This window comes from Myodes glareolus, chromosome 5 (assembly GCF_982192425.1).
Source record: "Myodes glareolus chromosome 5, mMyoGla1.1, whole genome shotgun sequence".
Taxonomy (NCBI): domain Eukaryota; kingdom Metazoa; phylum Chordata; class Mammalia; order Rodentia; family Cricetidae; genus Myodes; species Myodes glareolus.
The window spans coordinates 88,429,618-88,448,069 of NC_142030.1; the positions used below are offsets into that span (position 1 = coordinate 88,429,618).

Here is an 18,452-nt window from a genome sequence, read left to right on the forward strand (position 1 = left end):
ACTGTCCATTTTGTAGTTTGCTACTCAGCGCCTCCTCCTCTTAGCTCAGGCCACCTTGCTAAATACGAATGTCCCCAGGGAAATCAGAGACCTGGAAACATCTGGCTCCTTGGAAACAGCATGACTTCCCCGCCATCTTCTTTACTTCTCAGCTCCCCCCCCCCCCCGCTCCGATGTGTTGGGGGAGGGGTGAGGAAGAGGCTATGGCACGGTACAGTTGGGACAAGGCTGAATTGGGAGATTCCAGTTAGTGGCTGAGATTCCCAGGGCCCCACGACCTTTCAGGCAGGCTCCCCTGCTGCTGTGACAGACACACGCCTGCTTCTCCACATGCCTCTGACAAGGGGTACTTGGAAGAGGCCTTCCCGCTTGTCTGCTTTCCTAGGAGTAGAGTTACAGCAGCTGATCTAGACAACAGGTGTGGCTTTCAGCTACAGCTGCTGCGAAGCACATCTGTACTAACAAGAAGGCTGCAGCCACAACTTGGCCCATCAGCCACCAATGCACCCCGCAGATTTAGGGAGAGTGCCTGAAAGGGCATGATCAGGGGAAACCCAGATCAGCATAAACAGAGCATTTTTACCCTGGAAATCCCACAGTGGCAACCTCAGCACCTTTTCGGCCTCAGTGGCCTCTAGCATAGGAATAGGGGAAGGGATCTTCTCTTCCTTAGCTCCCCAGGCCTTGGGTTGCAGCCAGTTTCTCTTCCTGGCCAGTGGAGACCAGACCTTTCAGGGTGGAGCTCAGAATCCAGGATCTTCCAGGAAGGCAGGGGTGTGGAGGGTTTAGAAGAACCATTCTTTAGATCTGGAGATTTGACTAATGGGTAAAGCGTGAGCTACAGAAACAAGGGCAGGGACCCAGTCCCTGGCACCCACATAAAAACCCAGGTGCAGGGTGGTGATACGGCTCACGCAGGAGAGGCACTAGCCACCAAGCCTGACAACCCGAATTCAATGCCCCGAACCCCACAGTGGAAGGACAGACTCAGTTCTGTCCTCTGCCCTCCACATGTGTGGCAGTGCACATCACACACAGGTGGCCTGATCTTCTAACACCAGTGCTGGGAAGGCAGCAACGAGAAGATCCCAAGAACTCACTGGCCGGCCAGCCTCGCCTTACAGTGAGTCATAAGTCCCAAGGAAAGACCATGTCCCAAAAAACAAGGTGGATGGCTCCCGAGGAACAGCGGTCAAGGTTGACCTCTGGCTTCCATGTATGTGCACATGCACACATGTGGCCATGCACCTCCACCACACGAGCACACACCCACATACCCACACAAACCCCTCCCACTCACGCAGACAAAAGAATGACTCTCTAGACAGTGAAATGACCACTTGACATTTGGGGTTCTTGGGGATTCCTAGTCTGACTTCACCAACATCCCCTCATTAATTCCTCCTCGGAAGCCTGTGGCAGGGGCTTTGTCAGGGTCTTTTCTTCTTAACACCCGTTTACACTGGATCCTTAGGATGGGAGGAAGGTTAGATGTTACTGCAGCCTTAACTTCAAAGCTTGCGTCATCCACTGGGCTGGCAAACTCAAACTCCAATATTTCTTTCTTGTGGGGCTGTCCTGTCTAGTCCCATCTTGTTTTTGTTTACGGTCGCCAGAGTCACTGTGAAAGGTCCTCTTCGTTTGATCTAACAGTTCGCGCCCTTTTCTCTCTGTTCCAAAGTGGGCGCGACAGCTTTTAAATCCCTGAGGAGAAAATGGCCACGCCTGCCATGCCAGCCTGCTCCCTGTCCCCACACTCAATTCTCTTCCCCCAACACCACACCTGCCCCCCAGTCCCGGCACGGCTGTTTCCTTTGCCTCTGTCGAGAACTCTAGCACCCGTGATCCGTTCTTTCTCCTCTGCCGTGGTTTGAATGTGAAATGCCCCGGTCTTCACTCTTCTGTGCTGTGAAGAGACACCACAACCAAAGCAACACTTATGAAAGAAAGCATTTGCTTGGGGCTGGTTTACAGTTTCGGAGGTTTAGTCCGTGACCGTCATGGTAGCAAGCATGGCGGCATGCAGACAGGCACTGGAGCGGTAGCCGAGAGCTACACCCTGAGCCATAGGCAGAGACAGACAGACAGACAGACAAAGTAGGCCTGGTGTGGGCTTTTGAAACCTTAAAGCCCACCCCCAGAGACATACTTCCTTCAACAAGGCCACTCCTACTCCAATAAGACCACACCTCCTTTAAATCCTTTCAAACCGCGCCACTCCCTAGTGACTAAGCATTAAAGCCCAAGGGGCCATTCTCATCCAAACCCCCACAGTCCCTGACAGGCTCGGATTTGAACACCAGGTCCCCAGCCCGGGATACTGTTTTGGGAGGGTGTGGAACCTTTGGAACCGGAGGCAACGCACAGGAGATGGGTCACTGTGAAGCAGAGGGGAGACATAAGAGCGAGAGCCCACCCTCTTCCTTTGGCGCTCCCTGCTTCCTGTTTGTCACTCCGCGTAATAGCGACAAGCTCCCCCAGACCTGCTTTCACCACTGGGGGAAGCTGTACGTTCTGAACTGTGAACCCCAGTAACCCTGATCCCTTATGTTGCTTCTGTTGCGTATTCTTTGTAACAAGAAAAGTAACTAACACATTCTCTCAAAAACACCTCTTTTAGTGTTTCAAGACTATTTGTCAATAGAAGAAAATGTTTACAGAACATTGCAGGAGGAGATTATACTTTTACTTATAATTATGTAAGCAATGCATGAATACATTCTTCCTGTACAAAGCAAACAACCCAGGCTGGTGAGAGGACTCAGTGGATAAAGGTAACTGTAGCTAAGCCTGATTAATTGAATTTAGTCTCTGAGACCCACGTGGTGGAAGGGGAGAACTGACTCCTACCGTGGCGGATGCACTTACATGCCAGTGTGCCCGCATGCGAGTACTCATATACAATAAATACAATGGAATAGAAAGAAATGCAAGGCTACATATTGGATCTGAGGCCTGCCTGGGTTTCATGACACCTTGTTTCAAAACACTGAAAGATTTTTTTTAATTAAATTTAAAAAGTAAATATAAGCAAAAAAAAAATTCAATCAAACAAGTGGACTCCCTTGTTGACGCTGCTGGAAGTAACACCTGACATTAGAGTGGAGTGTCTTTGCAGACTTTAAAAACTATATAAAGCTAGGTGTAATGACACAAGTCTTTAATCCTATCACGTGTGAGACAGAGGCAGGAGGGTCTCTGTGAGTTCAAGGCCAGCCTGGTCTATAGAGTGAGTTCTAGGCAATCCAGAGTTACATAATGAGACCCTGTCTCAAAACAAAACCATATATATATATATGCACAGAGATATAGTTTTGTGAGCCATCTTTGACATAGTTGGTTCATAGTACGCAAGTTGTGTTACAACTTTGCTTGCTTATTTATTTGAGATGGGATTTGGCTATGTTTCTCTAGGTAGTCTGCTACTTGCTATGTAGCCCAGGTTGGCTCTAAATTTGTGGCAATATTTCTACCTTAGCCTCCCAAGCGCTGGGATAACAGGTATATACCACCACGCCCAGCTTCATCAGCCTCACCGACTCGTTCTCTCCCTCCTCTCCCTCCTCTTCTTCCTTCACTGCTCCCCTTCCCTTCTTTTGCAAGATTGAGTCTGGCTGTTGCCCAGGCTGGCTCCAAACTCCAGAACCCAAGTGATCCACCATACTTTAGACTCTAAAGCAGGTGGGTGGGGCTACAGGTGCACAACAGAACGTCCAGTCCTCAGTCTTCTCAGTATGCAGGTGGGGCTACAGGTGCACAACAGAATGTCCAGTCCTCAGTCTTCTCAGTATGCAGGTGGGGCTACAGGTGCACAACAGAACGCCCAGTCTGAAGTCTTCTCATTATGCAGGTGGGGCTACAGGTGCACAACAGAACGTCCAGTCCTCAGTCTTCTCAGTATGCAGGTGGGGCTACAGGTGCACAACAGAATGCCCAGCCTGAAGTCTTCTCATTATGCAGGTGGGGCTACAGGTGCACAACAGAATGCCCAGTCTGAAGTCTTCTCATTATGCAGGTGGGGCTACAGGTGCACAACAGAATGCCCAGCCTGAAGTCTTTTCAATGTTCAGAATTAATACCCTGCAACCATATAGAACACATGCAGAGTGTACATGTGAATGAATTCCCATAGAGACATGATTCCTTGATGGAGCCTTAAGAGTCCATGGTCAGCCTGGTGGTGGCGCACGCCTTTAATCCTGGCACTCAGGAGGCAGAGGCAAGCTGATCTCTGTGAGTTCAAGGCCGATTTGCTCTATGGAGTGAGTTCCCAGGACAGCCAAGGCTACATAGAGAAACCCTGTCTGGGGAGGAAAACAAAGAGTCCACGGACAAAAATGATTATACAATTTAAAATTTTAAAATATAGAAATGGTTATTTAAATTTAAAACAAAATTTTTAGATTCTTTGCTTAAAATTATCAAGAACTTCAGAATTATAGGCATTAAGCCAAGGAGGGGCCCTTGCAAGCATGGGAAGCATGGGGCACTACACCATTATGCGTGTTCACAGTCCACAAAGCTGGCTCTGCCTGTGAGCTCTACAGAGACTTGCTGACTTGGACGGGCAGAGTCCTCCATTCTTTGAGTCAAAGCATGCCCTGTTCTGACAATGGGCATTCTTGTCTCAGCCTCCACATTAGCTATTGTCCCCAGACTCTGCACACAGCCCGTTCCAGCTGCATTCTCTGCTCCCAGGCCAGACTGCTAAGCAAACTCCCAGGGGCCAGGACTGCCCGTCAGCATTGCTCTGGAGGATACCCACAAAGATGGTAGTGGAGCTGAACAATGACATCCCTATGTCACAGGGAGAAAATGTCTCCAGAGAAAAGAATGCATCAAACCAACAACCAAGAAACTTGGATTCCAGTTCCAGCCCTGCCACCGACGTTGTGTGTCCTCCCTTGGAGAGTTGTCAAACATCTTGGCACCTCAGTTTCTTTCTGTCAAAGGACTGGGGTGGGATTTAGCAGTCTCTAGGGCGCTTCCAGTCCAAAAGACTGTATTCCAGTGACTAAGAGACTGTCGTGACGACAAGACTGATGCCCCTTAAACACCAGCCACACCACTCAGTGTCCCATATCATGCTCCTCACAGTCCTGGGAGGCTGGCAGTGTCATTACCCTTACAGATGAGGAAACCGATGCTCAGCCCAAAACATGTGCCCTGTGAGAAATCTTGGGAAATGTTCTAAAGGTTAAATGTGTGATGATCATGCAACTCTGCGGATTTGCTACAAGTCAGCTTTACACTTACATTGGTCAAGTTTTTTTTTAATACTATTTTTTAAAGATTTGTTTGTTTGTTTGTTTGTTTGTTTATTATGTATACAACATTCTGCTTTCATGTATGTCCACACGCCAGAGGAGGGCGCCAGATCTCATTACAGATGGTTATGAGCCACCATGTGGTTGCTGGGAATTGAACTCAGGACCTTTGGAAGAGCTGCCAGTGCTCTTAACCTCTGAGCCATCTCTCCAGCCCTGGTCAAGTTTTACAGTAAATTATACCCCAGTAAACTGTCAATCCATAAAGGTATGCGCTAGGATATGGCAGGAAGCTAGTGTAAGGCAGGAAGCTAGTGTATGGCAGGACCCTCACTACTCATGCTGCCACAGTGTGTTCCTCTGTGTATGCACAATCCTCTGGACTGTACGAGCCAGATGGCATGGGATCAGATCCTCACCCTAGAACGTCATAACTGTGAGACCCACACACACAAGATACTTAACCTCAATCTCCTCACTTACAAAATAGAAATAAAAACGATATCTGTGGGTCCTGCAAGATAGTTTGCCTATAAAGGAATTTGCCTACAAACTTAATGGCCTGCATTCAACCCCCAGGATCCATATGATAGAGGGATTCAGTTCCCACAAGTTGTCCTCTGGCTTCTGCATATGTTGTACACGAGTGTACACCCATGGGTAAGATCATGCACAATAAATAAATACATAATGAAATGTTTTTTTAAAGGATACTGTGGCCACCCTGGGTGGCATGTGTTCATAGTTCTTACTACTCTCAGTGGGCTGAGTCAGGAGGACCACTTGAGCCAAGAAGTTTAAAGCCAGCTTAGGCCATATAGAGATACCCTGTCCTTTATTCTATTTATTTTTTCAATGTTACATGGGTGTTTTATCTGTGTATATGTCTGCACTCTGCATCCGTACTTGGTGCAGGCAGAGGCCAGAAGAGGGTGTCAGATTGCCTGGAACTGAGTTACAGTCTGTTGTGAGATGCAGTGTAAGTGCGGGGCCGTGAGCTTCCAGGTGAGTGCTGGGAATCGAATCTGGGCCCTCTGGAAAAGCAGCTGTTCTCTTAACTGCTGAGCCATCTCTTCAGCTCCTGATCCTGTCTAAAAAAAAAAAAAAAAAAAAAAAAAACAAAACACACACACACACACAAACTTTAGGACCTGCGTAGGAGTGTGTGTGTGTGTGGGGGGGTGACTCCATCAATGAAGAGAACCCAGTTTAATCCCGTGAACCAATATGAGGGGCATGGTTTTGTAATCCCAGCACTCCGGAGGTGGAGGCAGGTGGCTCCCTGAGGCTCTCTGGCCAGACAATCTGTCCTAATTGGTAAACTCCACCCCAACGAAAGACCCTATCTCAGAAGAATTCCTGAGAATGACACCCAGGGTTGTTTTCTTGCACATATATCTCTACACACTGAGCACACACATGCATTAATCATGCACACACAAACACATTTTTAAAAACATGAAACTTTAAGACTTGATAAAAGGCAAAAAGAAAAGCCTGATGTTTATTATGTAGGCTTGCTATGATATATGGGTTGGTGTAGGTTGGGTGTTTGAAATAGCTATAGGCTGGGGCTGGAGAGATGGCTCAGTGGTTAAGAGCACTGCCTGCTCTTCCAAAGGTCCTGAGTTCAATTCCCAGCAACCACATGGTGGCTCATAACCATCTGTAATGAGGTTTGGCGCCCTCTTCTGACCTTTAGGCATACATGCAGACAGAATATTGTATAATAAATAAATAAATAAATAAATAAATAGCTATAGGCTCAGGATGGTGGTGGCGCATGCCTTTAATTCTAGCACTCAGGAGGTAGAAACAGGCAAATCTCTGAGTTTGAGTCCTGCCTGGTCTACAGAGTGAGTTCCAGGACAGCCTGGGCTACACAGTAAAACCCTGTCTTGAAAAACCAAAAAAATAAATAAAAATCCATAGGCACCCAGCAAGTAAATGTAAGTAAGCATGGACTGTCACTGTCTCCAGGATTGCAAAGCCTGTCAGAGCTATGCTTCTTAAAGGGGCCCCCACTTCACTCCACCAGCCCCACTCACTCCTACTTTCCTGGCCCTTAAAGAAACACTCCTCTTCAAAGGCCATCTTTGGAAAAACACTGGCTCTCCTCACATCTTACTTCCTGGTAACAGTGAGGGAGAAGCTCATCTTCCCGATAAGGCAGTGACTCGCTGGCTCTCATAAACCCTTCACGGCTATGCCAGCTTTCCCCACAGACTGTTGCCTCTTGGTCCCTCATTCATTCTAGCAATCAACACTGAAAGCGGGACCCAGGGCCAGTGCCATGAGGTCTGCACGGCAAAGGACAGGGCAGGGGTAAAGCCTTCCAGCTGCATAGGGAGCCCCCAGAGAGGACAGGGTTATGTGTGGACAGGCTTCCATCTCTCAAAAATAAACTTTGCAGCACTGAGCCCACCAGTGAGGTGGGGGGAGGGATCATGGGGACTGGGTGTGATCTGGGGCTTACTGGGTGGTCACTGCACTTCGACTTATGTTTGCTTGGCCCTGTCTAAGTCAAAACCCCTTCTGTGATCTCACTGATACCACAGCCTTGGTGGTGTGTATTGATGTCCCCTGGGTGATGATACCCCCCCATTTAACTGATGAGCAAACTGATGTGATGTACTTCAGTAAGCGGCACCAGCCAGGCGAGGATGGAATCAGGTCCTCTGCAGTCAGGCCCAGTGTTTTTCCACTGGCTTCCGAGGAGGAAGTCAGAAGGTCCCTGGACTCCACCTCAGGAGCGTGAATAATGTTTGTTACATGCTGAAGAAAATGAAGCCGTGCACTGACTTTCTACCCCTGCCAAGTTCCTGGCGAACTGCTCTCAGTCCCTGAAAAAAGCAAAGAGAGTCAAGACCCATTACAGATCACAGGGAATACAGGGGCTACCATCCTATTCAGATCCCCAAAGCCCCAAGGTGACCCCAGTGGTGGGACAAATGAACCTTGGTCTACAGAGCTCAAGGTAACAAGAAAACATCACCCACCCCCACCACACCCCCACACAAAGCAATCAGGATGTGGCAGAAAAAAAAAAGAAAGAAAGAAAATAAAAATAAGTAAATAAAATTTGCTATGCTTTCTGGGGCTTCCAATGCTCTCATCTCAGGCCAGGTCTGTGGCTCAATGGGTTGACCACAAGCTTCTTGGGCTGATTTAAAAAAAAAAAAAACAAAACTATCTGTCACATTGACATTAATCCTCTTGTTAACCACTTGCCCTGGAGCAGAATGATGCTCAGCAGCAGACAGAGCAGGGACCTGCCTTAGTGGGGGTCAGCAGGTCCTGAAGCCACCTTCTCATGGGGGGTGGGGACTGTGATCATGCCTAGGGTCCCCTCCTACCACTCACCAGCTAATCTGCTCCTGGCATCCTCCTGGCTCCTGCCATCCCACCCGGTCTGCAGCCAGTGTCTTTACCTCTCATTGATTTTCATATTTAAGGAAAATCCAATTGTTTGATTGAGAGCAACTGAATCATCACTGTATTCAGACGAAAACCACTCAGAAGGTAGGCATTTAGCGGAGGCCACTTATGGGTGGGACCTTGCTTCGTCTCCAAACAGGACTCTCTGTCCATATCGGCTCCTGGCTGCTCGTTTCTGCTGCTACGACCTGTGCTCCTTCTTGGTAGCCTTCAGATACTGCCTGTCACCCCAATAGGACTGGGCCCCTTACTCCCCTTCCACAAGGCTGTGCACAGGCTCCTGTGTTGACCTGCAACTCAAGGTCACTGTTGGAGATGTGCAACTGGGGCACTTGGGGCAGAGTGAGAGGGGGCTTATATGACAGACCACAGGAGAGAAACATTGATCTGAATACAAGACTAAATTCTCACAGACATATAGTGTTGGCCTTCCTTTCCACTCTTTCCATAAGAGTGACATGGTGCCATTACTGGTGTGGCTGCAGGGGCTCCGTATTCAGTTTGATGTCAGTGGGCAGTTCCATCTCTGATGCCCATTCGCATGCCTATCACAGTCTTGGTCCTTGGGACTTCAGGGCCAAGAAACCTAGGCAACCCTACTCAGTGAGCACCAAGAAAGAACAGAGTCTCTCTATGTAACTCACATTGGCTTCAAACTCAGGATCCCTTTGCCTTTGCCTCCTGAGTGCTGGATTACAGGTATGTGCCACCCAGGCCAGTGATGGTGCTTCTTAGGACAAGGCACTACTATGCAGACTTGGGGTACGCTGAGAAGTAAGAAGGGATTCCAGTTGCTGAGTGTCAAGGGTTAGTTTAAGTCTCTTAAAACTCTGTTTACTGAAGGCGCACTATCACCAAGCACAAATGTGTTACCTGTGCTACTACCTCCTTTGTAATGCTGTCGGCAACATTACAAGACAGGTACTACTATTGTCTCTTTACAAAAGAAGACACTGAGGTAGCCAGCGGTGAAAGAACTTGTTAAAGACCCAGTAACAGACTCTAAATGCGTGTATTAAAAGCCCACACCTTTAGCCAATACACACAGAGCAAGAAACTCATCCTCAGTGTTATTCTGCAGCCCCTCATCCCTCCAAAGGACAGTGAACTCCTTTAATGGACAAAAATTCTATTAAATTCATTTCCCTGACCGTCTGGGAAGGCCTCTGTCTACTTCTCTGTATCCCAAGATACAGAGTGGGGTGGGGGCTCAGGCAGGATTCTGGAGCTTTAATCCTCACTGTTCCAAGACCTCCTAGTTAGTCGGCATCTTGCTTTCTCTCCACCTCCCAACCTCCAGTACCAGCACCTTGAAAATAAATTGTTCTTCCTGACTGATTTGGCTGGAGCTGGGAGAAGATTAAGTTCCTCACAAGCAGAGTTCCTGGTGGCAGGTGTTCCCTCTCACACACAGCTCCGGGCCAGAGAAGAGCATGGTCCACCTGATTTCTGTCTGTGCTTGTGCAGAGTCTGGAAGCCAGCACTGCAGACAGTTGCCTACGGTTGTGGGTAAGATCATTTCCCCTTCCCTCTTCCTCCTCCCCCTTCCACTTCTCTGGAAGAAGGGTGGGCTGTATTAGGGTCAGAAAGGTGAAGAAAGTCGGTTATCTGAATGCCTACTATTTGCTGGATACTTCTGGGCATCTCCTCACCTCTCATCCAAGGGTTCCAGCTCAGATATAATGACCCTTGAAGGGGTCCAGAGTGGAAGGAAATGGACTCTCACCGATCCATCTGCACCCTTCTCTGAAAGAACTAGAAGACTTGGGCAGGAGGATCTCTCCTGGAAGTGGTGGTGGCAGGTCCTTGAGTAAAGGAAAGGCTCAATTGTGCTAAGGCTTCCTGTCCTGACAACTCCCGGCGTAGCCCCCGCCACGCAGCAGCCGCCTTTCTGCGGCCGGCTGGGAAGGCGGGGCGGGAAGGCTAACGCAGGAAAGGGTTACGGGAATAGCTTTCCAATGACAAAGTCTGGAAGGGACCCATGCCTCCGCCCCTCTGCGGGTTAAGCTGGCACAGTGCAGGGGAGGAAAGCGTGGGCGATCCGCAGTCGGGCCTCCGGGCCTCCCCTCCCACCCACCCCCAGCCGCGGGCACTCCCACCTCGGCCCTCCGCCGAGGCAGCCGGCGTGTGCCTAGGGCAGCGGGTCACTAGGCTCCGCCCCCCGGCCGCCCGGCCCGGGGGACGGCACTTTGTTCAGGATGCCGCCTCCTTCTCGTCGTGGAGCGGGAGCCCGCGGCCACCCTAGTGAGAGGCTGGAGGCCGGAGTGCGCAGTGCCGACTGAGCCTCGCCCGTGGGCCCCGGGAAGCTCCGGGAAACTTTCTGAACGCAAGGAGAGGGCGTCCAGTACTGCACTGCTCGGGCGATGCGCGACTCTGAGCGGCGGCGGCGGCGCGGACTCAGAACCTCGGACCAGAGGCGCTCCGGTGAGTGACTGACTCGCACCGGGCTAGAGCGGTGAAGGGGCTGAACTCTGCTCTTAGCCGGGCTGGAGTCAGCCCGAGGGAGGAGAGTCTGGTGCCCGAGGGAGGATGCGGGTTGGCGCAGAAGCACCGAATAACAACCGTGATACTAGCGGCTTCGCGGGAGTGCCTAGACGCCCCTGTTAGACTTTGCGTCTGTTCTGGGGTTGACAATGCGATGAACTAACCCCAACCCATTGAGCTTCAGTTTCCCTTCCTAAGAAATACCTGTCATTTAAAGTGCGCTGAATTGCTGAATTCCTGCAATCAAAGGCATTAAACGCTGTGCTATCTCTCTCTCTCTCTCTCTCTCTCTCACACACACACACACACACACTCATACACACACACACACACACTCATACACACACACACACACACACACACACACACAGAGAGAGAGAGAGAGAGAGAGAGAGAGAGAGAGAGAGAGAGAGACCGACACACATAGTCAGACGACACCCTGCTACCCCAAACATCTAGTTAACGTTTCGAACATCCCAGGAGAAGCTAAAGACACAATTAGGGCAGGTGACCCGACTGGCCTGTTCCAGAAAATTGCACTGCCCCGCCACCTCTACCATCCCCCTGCACTGGGATGTGCACTGAGAAGCGCCCTCTTCAAGGCTGTTTCTTCTGGCGCCTGCCCAGGACGTCTGGGAGCCTTGAGAGCATCCCGGGGGAGAGAGGAGGAAGAAGAGAGAGGGAAGCTGGGAAAATGTGAGAGAGCCGCTCACCTGAGGGTGCGGGTGCGGTGCATGGATATTTGTGGTTCCTTTTAATCTTCAGAGTCTACCCAAACTGGCCATAGGACAGAGAGCCGGCCAAATCTGCAGATGGCATAAAGGGAAGGAAGGAACTGGGGCGGACCCGAGTAGTGAGTGGCTCCGGTAGTGCGCTAGAGTAATGTCCATCCAGCAAAGAGGGTTCCTTGTCCCTCAGAGCTGAACACAGGAAAATCAGCTGGTGAGTCAATGGGACTTTGTTAGGACGGTCAGAGAGCGCAGCTGGCGCCGGCTTAAGGGAAGTGCTGGATTCCCCCCCCCCCCCCCCCTTGATAACACGCTGTTTATCTGGCTTCCTGTTTCAGCCATTGGGATACCATTGGCTGGTTCAAATTCAATGCTGAGAAGCCTGTGGCCAGTTCACCCAGCAAAGGCTGTGGACTTACACAGACTTTTGCACTGTGAGCTAGCTCTGATTCCCTGGACTTAAGGTACCCCTAATAATTCACTTGTGAAGAGGCGGGAGGACTGCAACACAGACGGTCACTCCAGACACTCCAGTGATCTTGGCTCCCTTCAGGCCAAAGACACGTGTTCCTCCATCTGGCTGGTGGATTGTTTTCACACTGCTTTGAGTTTTTGGTTGGTGCATTTTAAAATTTATTATTATTGTTGTTGTTGTTGTTATTGTTATTATTTTACCTGTGAAGGGAATGGTAGCAATATGGATCTCTTCTGAAGTGGGCTTTACACTGGTGCAGGTTTCTGGGTGAAGTTCTAAGTCATCTTGTAGTTTCTGTCTAACTGAATATGGACTTGGAATGGGAGAACAAACACTTCTTCACCTGCCTTGCTGTGGTACAAATGCTTATAAAGTTGATACTGGAAGACAGAGACTGTTGGAGAAATAAACACATTTTTTCAGGCCACCAGGGGCCTTTACCTGAGGTTGCCAGGTGAGGGGGCATTGCTAATCTGAGTTCCTCTAGCGGGTTTGTCTACATCCCTGAAGGCTAGTCTTGGATTTTGCTTTGGATTTTAGGCACGTGACAAATCTTCACATAGGCCTTCCTCCCCTGTGTCACACAATCTGACCACTTACAACACGAATAAATATTTGCCAACTTAATAAAATTGGAGGAAAAAAAATCTTAATGTTACCCAGAGTCCGTCTTCCATCCCACTCAAATGGCAGGCTATCTGTTCTTTAAGGGTTGTTTGATTTGCCCTCCTCCCAAAACCATTGTACATAATAGTCTGGGTTTTGGAATCTGGTGTCCCTGGTGAGCCTTGGCCTGAGGAAATCGAAAGCAAGAATGTCATTTGCCTTTCCTTTGTCTAATCTGTCTCCTACCCCAGCTTCGTATGAACAGTTTCCTCACTGCCAGGACTCAAGCATGCTGAGCAAGTGCACCCAGCTCAGCAACAACCCAGCCTTCAACTCAGCTTTGGCCCAGTGGGAAAGAGTTCCAGAAAGTATCAAAGTGTCCAGTGCATCTTTCCAAATTTGTTCATCTTTCATCCTTCCTTTTTTAATTGATGTCATTCCCCCTTCTTTTAAAGCACTTTTGAATTCTTTACAGGATTTATAATAGGCTGACATTTAAAGTTAAAAGAATCTCTGTGTCTCTCAGCCCAGCCCCTGCTCAGCTCCCTTCAGACCAGAATTCAGGCCTCCTGAAGGAAGGCCCGCGGGGTCTGGCCACACAGAGCTGTCTAGAGCAGCCGTCCAGAGCTCCCTCTCATTAGTAAAATCACCTCCTGTCTGTAGATTCCATCCACAGATCTCAGCCCAGTCCTGAGCTATTTGCAGGAGAGAGGAGCAGAAACACAGTGAAGGGGAAGAAGGGCTCTCTCTGGGATGGAACTGAACAGCAGCTCTTATTCTGTGGGACACTGAGATCTAAGAAATGTGGCAATGCTTGGCAAACACTTCATCTTGCTGGCCCTTAGTCTGTCTCACAGACACACACACACACACACACACACACACACACAAATAATTAAAAATATTTTTAGTTCCCCCTTTTTATTTTTTTAGTTCCTTTTTTGATTAAGAAAAGGGACACGCACACACACACACACACACACACACACACACACAAAACGTTACCAACTTTTTAATGGAAACACTCTCCTCCTTGAACAGTCCCTTGAACCTAACCTCCTAGGGAGGCTGACTCAGGCTTAGTTTCCTCCAAGGGGTCAGGATTTTGCTTCCCAGTTTCCTGTGACTCGTGAGACACGATGACTGTGGCCCCGACCACTCGGGGCCCATCGATCTGTTTCAGCTTCTATTGCATGTCCTGTGAAGTCCCCACTACCCTCATCAAATCTATTTGCTCTACTTAATTTTAATATGAGACGAGCTAATATGCATGAACAATTAGAAGCACTGATGCATGTGCCTCACCAAGGACTGTTAATAACAAGATGTTTCCACTTCAAAGGACGACGAGACTATTCTGATGTCCAGTCCTCTGATGTTCTGAAAGCTTTCCTTGAGGGATTTGTTTCTTATTCCCTGTTTGGATTGTTCATTACTGGTTAATTGTGTGCTGATCTTATTCACGCTGAATTTGCCTGGGATTGTTTTTGTGTATGAACTTGGGATTTTCTGTATTTAGGACCACATGCCCTGTGAGATAGTTTGGTTTTACATTTTCCATTGTGATTTAGGTAGGTTTTTTTTTTTTTTTTCTCCCTAGCCCAATTTGTTGGGCTGTACCTTTCAATACAATGCCGCGTAGTCGTAGTGGGAGTAGGTGCCCTTCTCATGTTCTCCATCTTGGGGAAAAGTCTTTGTGTCTTTTGCCATCAGAGATGATGTGAGCGGTGACCTTACCGTATTTTCACTTTATCATCTGGCAAGAATTCGCTGCTGCTTATAGTTTCTAAGTTTTTATTGTGAAAGGATGTTGGATTATATCAAATGTTCTTTTCCGCATAATTTGAAAGAACCACATGACTTGTTTTCTTCCTTCACTTTGTTAGTGTGGTGTACTTCATTATTCTTCTTCACTGAGCCACCCTTGAATTCCTGGGATAAATCACTCTGGAAGGTTTCTTTTTCAGTAATCTGTAATCTTCTGTCATTAAGCCAGTGGCATAAGACTGCACCCCGAGTTGGATGGAATGGGTACCATTTATGTTTTCCTTTATCACTGTGCTTGAAACATTAAAAATCTTTTTGATTTTGGCAAAATAGTCATAACATAAAATTAACCCATTTAATAACTTTTTTTCTCCTTTGAGACAGGGTCTCTCTATATAATCCTGGCTATCCTGGAACTCTCTATGTAGACAAGGCTGGCCTCAAACTCACAAAGATCCGCCTGCCTCTGCCTCCAGAATGCTGGGACTAGACATGGCTTAACAACCTTTTTAAAAGACAGAGTATTGCTGTGTAATACAAACTGTGTAGTTCAAGAATCCTCCTGCCTCAACCTTCTAAGTTCTGGAGACTACAAGTGTGTGCCACCATACCCAACCTTCTTAACCACTGGTCAGTGTACAGTTTAGTAGAATTAGATGATTCGTATTGTTTTGTAATTACCACCACTAGCTATCTCTAAAGCTTTTTAATCCTCCTAAACTAAAAGCTACCTACTGAAGATTAACTCCCAATAAGCTCTACATGGCGGCACAGGCTTTAACCACAGTTCTTAGAAGGCTGATGCAGAAGAAAATGGAGTTTGAGTCCTGTCAGGACTGTATAGCAAGCCCTTGTCTCAAAAATTCCACAAGCAAATAAATAAATAAAACCAAATAATAAATAAAACCTTCTTTCCCCTTCCTCCCATCTTCTGGCAACCAAATTGTGACACTTTTTGTTTGTTTGTTTTGTTTGTTTGTTTGAGCCAGTGTAGCCCTGGCTGTCCTGAAATTTTCTCTATAGACCAGGCAGGCCTTGAACTCACAGAGATCTGCCTACCTCTGCCTCCCGAGTGCTAGGATTGAAAGCGTGTGCCACCACCGCCCGGCTTGTCAGCACTACTTAATGACCAGGGAAGCAAGCACTCTAAGTATTACAGGGTTAAGGTATCCTCGGTTCTCATCTTTCAGTCTTCCAAAATGTCCCTCGTGTCCGGACACGACTGCTTTGGATTAGACACGCGTTGATAATGTGTGGCCATCCCAGAGTCCAGTGTGACCTCCCTTCCTCTGGCTATAATTCTCCATCTTACTTTTCTTTTCTCTCCAACCAGTGACCTTTTAAACATTACTGACTTCTGGACCCATCCCCAGAGACTTAGTTTCAATTAGTTTGGAATATGGCTTCAGTACCTGTCATTTAAAAAAAAAAATCTCCCCTGTTAATTTCCATGCTGTGTAAGGGTCAGCTCTACAACTGGCTGAGCCGACGTAGTGGCTGGAACCTTTGGTCACAGCTCCCAGTGACGCGGTCCCCTTCCATCGGGCCGACAGTACTGACGCACTTCACGCCCCTTTACTAATTTTAAAACCTATGTACAAAGCAGAGTAAATGGTAACTTCCATAGAATAAAAACTTTCAAAGCTGAAAACAATGTTAATTACGTTAGCCTCACCCCACGTAAAATCTCCCTCCTAGGGCTCCTCCAGCGACATTTCTGTTACTAGGGGACGCCTAACAACACCGCTGTAATCAACTGATTTTCTATTTTGACAGTTCTGCTTTCAGAGTTCCTCCTTGTATTAATCTGTTATGGTTATAGCCTACACCCCTGGGTGGAAAACACCAAAATGTTAGTGAGTATTGTCAATATGCGTCCCCAGATTGGGTGTGGGATAGTCAAATTAAGCCACGCAAGATGAGTGTAATTGCCTGCGAATGCCACCTTTCTTTATGTGAAAACAGCTATTTGTACCCCTGCCCCCTCCCTGCCTCCTTGGTCTCCCCAGCCCTTCACATCATCACCTGATGTCTTAGCAGGGATGTTTAGAGAAGACATATGATGTGCTAGGAAATACCTGAGCCAGCCTGAGAGTCTCAGTTCATATCTTGACTTGATGTGCAAAGCCTGGCATATATGAATATCCAGCAAATATTAACTGAAATTACAGCCTCCACATGGTACCATTAATTTCATCATCTTAGGCAGGCCACAGAACCTCTTAGAAACTTCCATTTCTTCTCCATAAAGAGCGGAATGAAAATAGCTAACTCATAGGACTTTTTCAGCTCTCCTGATCTCACCCTCCACCCCTACCCTTCATATGGATCTCTGCATGGTGATACAGAGATGCTCTCAAAATGGCAAGTGTGTGGAAAATAGCTAGTGATTGCATGAATGGAGTCCATGAAAGACCTGACCCAGTTCCAGGGATGCTAAAGGTGTGTGTTCAATACATGCCAGACTCTTCCTCCTCTAAGCTACAGAGTTCAGGTCTGCTTGTGTACAGAAAAGCAGCAATTCATTTATGAGTTTCTGTGCAGGTGACCTGAGGGCTCTTCACCCAGGGCAAAGCAGGACTTACCCCTCCCCCACAGAGACCGAAAACCTGAGAATTGGGCTGTCTAAGAAGGGATAAAAGAGGGCATAAAGTGACAAAAGTCTTACCGTATCTTTGGCTCATTTTATTTTGATGTTTTCTCATTTGGGGGAGTCGACTTCAAGCATAGCACAGACCGGGTCTTCAATAAATTATTGCTAGACTTTATTCCCCGTGCCTGTTTCCCCAGCTCATTGGTGCAGATAATTAAGTTGACTGGAAAGGAGTAACAGGGCTCCTGGTAGTGCCAAGGCACCAACTGTTCTCTTCTTGCTTGCCTTGAACAAAGGCGAGACAGCTGATGAGACACACATGGAGGAGGCCCAGGCAGGACCATAGCTGGGCAACTGCCTCTCGTGTCTTCTTGGGTGGTTCTCTGAAATCACCTGGCTTTCCTTCCCCAAAACTTTAGAGAGGCTTGATTGTGTGGGAGACCTGGGTGCTCTCATGGGCTGTCCATTGGCCACCTCCTGGGCACCGTGAGCTTTAAGAGGTTAGCCATGACTTTCACTCCTGTCCTTGGGGTGCCAGCGAAGGGGACTAGGAAACAATTGATGTGCTCTTCCATATCTTTAGAAAGCTGCCCAACCAGGAGAGCAGGAAGTGCACTGAACATCCAATCGCTGTTCTGATGTTTGCTTCCTGAACCCTCTTGCTTTTATATGAGGAAGAATGAGGATCCTCTTAGAGACTATATTTGGGGGGGCAGACTACACACACACACACACACACACACACACACACACACACACACACACACGTAGACAGCAATGTAACAAAATGTCAACAGTAAATTTATATACGGAGTCATTTGAAAATAATTTTTGACATCATGACACTCAACCCCTAATGCTTAGCCGTGTTTCCTAAGAACATTCTCTTTCATACCCACTGAATCACACCCAGTAAAACTGGCTATCACAGAACTAGTCAATATATGGGGCACGCACAAATTCCTAGACTCTTCTCCCTGGCTGCTGTGTTGAGGTCTGAATTAAAGTTTTATCTCCTGGAAGGAGTGCCGGGGGATCGTGATATCCTGGATGAAGAGCACCCGTTTATTTATTTATTTATTCATTTATTTATT

General features: G+C 47.9%; 1 protein-coding gene and 1 long non-coding RNA gene across 10 annotated transcripts in view; one reads left to right on the forward strand and one right to left on the reverse strand.

Annotated features, from left to right (window-relative positions):
* Window positions 1-2,664: 2,664 nt before the first annotated feature.
* On the reverse strand, window positions 2,665-12,190 carry LOC146894977 (uncharacterized). The gene is made up of 2 exons (XR_015737927.1): window positions 11,903-12,190; window positions 2,665-4,080 (listed from the first exon to the last, which is right to left on the reverse strand). It is a non-coding gene; the product is annotated as an uncharacterized LOC146894977 (long non-coding RNA).
* Window positions 10,900-18,452, forward strand: part of Nav1 (neuron navigator 1) — a 257,270-nt gene continuing 249,717 nt past the window's right edge. For 7 of the 9 annotated variants that reach the window (XM_087906482.1, XM_087906487.1, XM_087906489.1 and 4 more), the window contains exon 1: window positions 10,900-11,129. The gene's annotated coding sequence lies outside the window, so the exon portion shown is untranslated. The remainder of the gene's footprint in view (window positions 11,130-18,452) is intronic. The other 2 variants (XM_087906485.1, XM_087906486.1) reach the window with 1 other exon arrangement.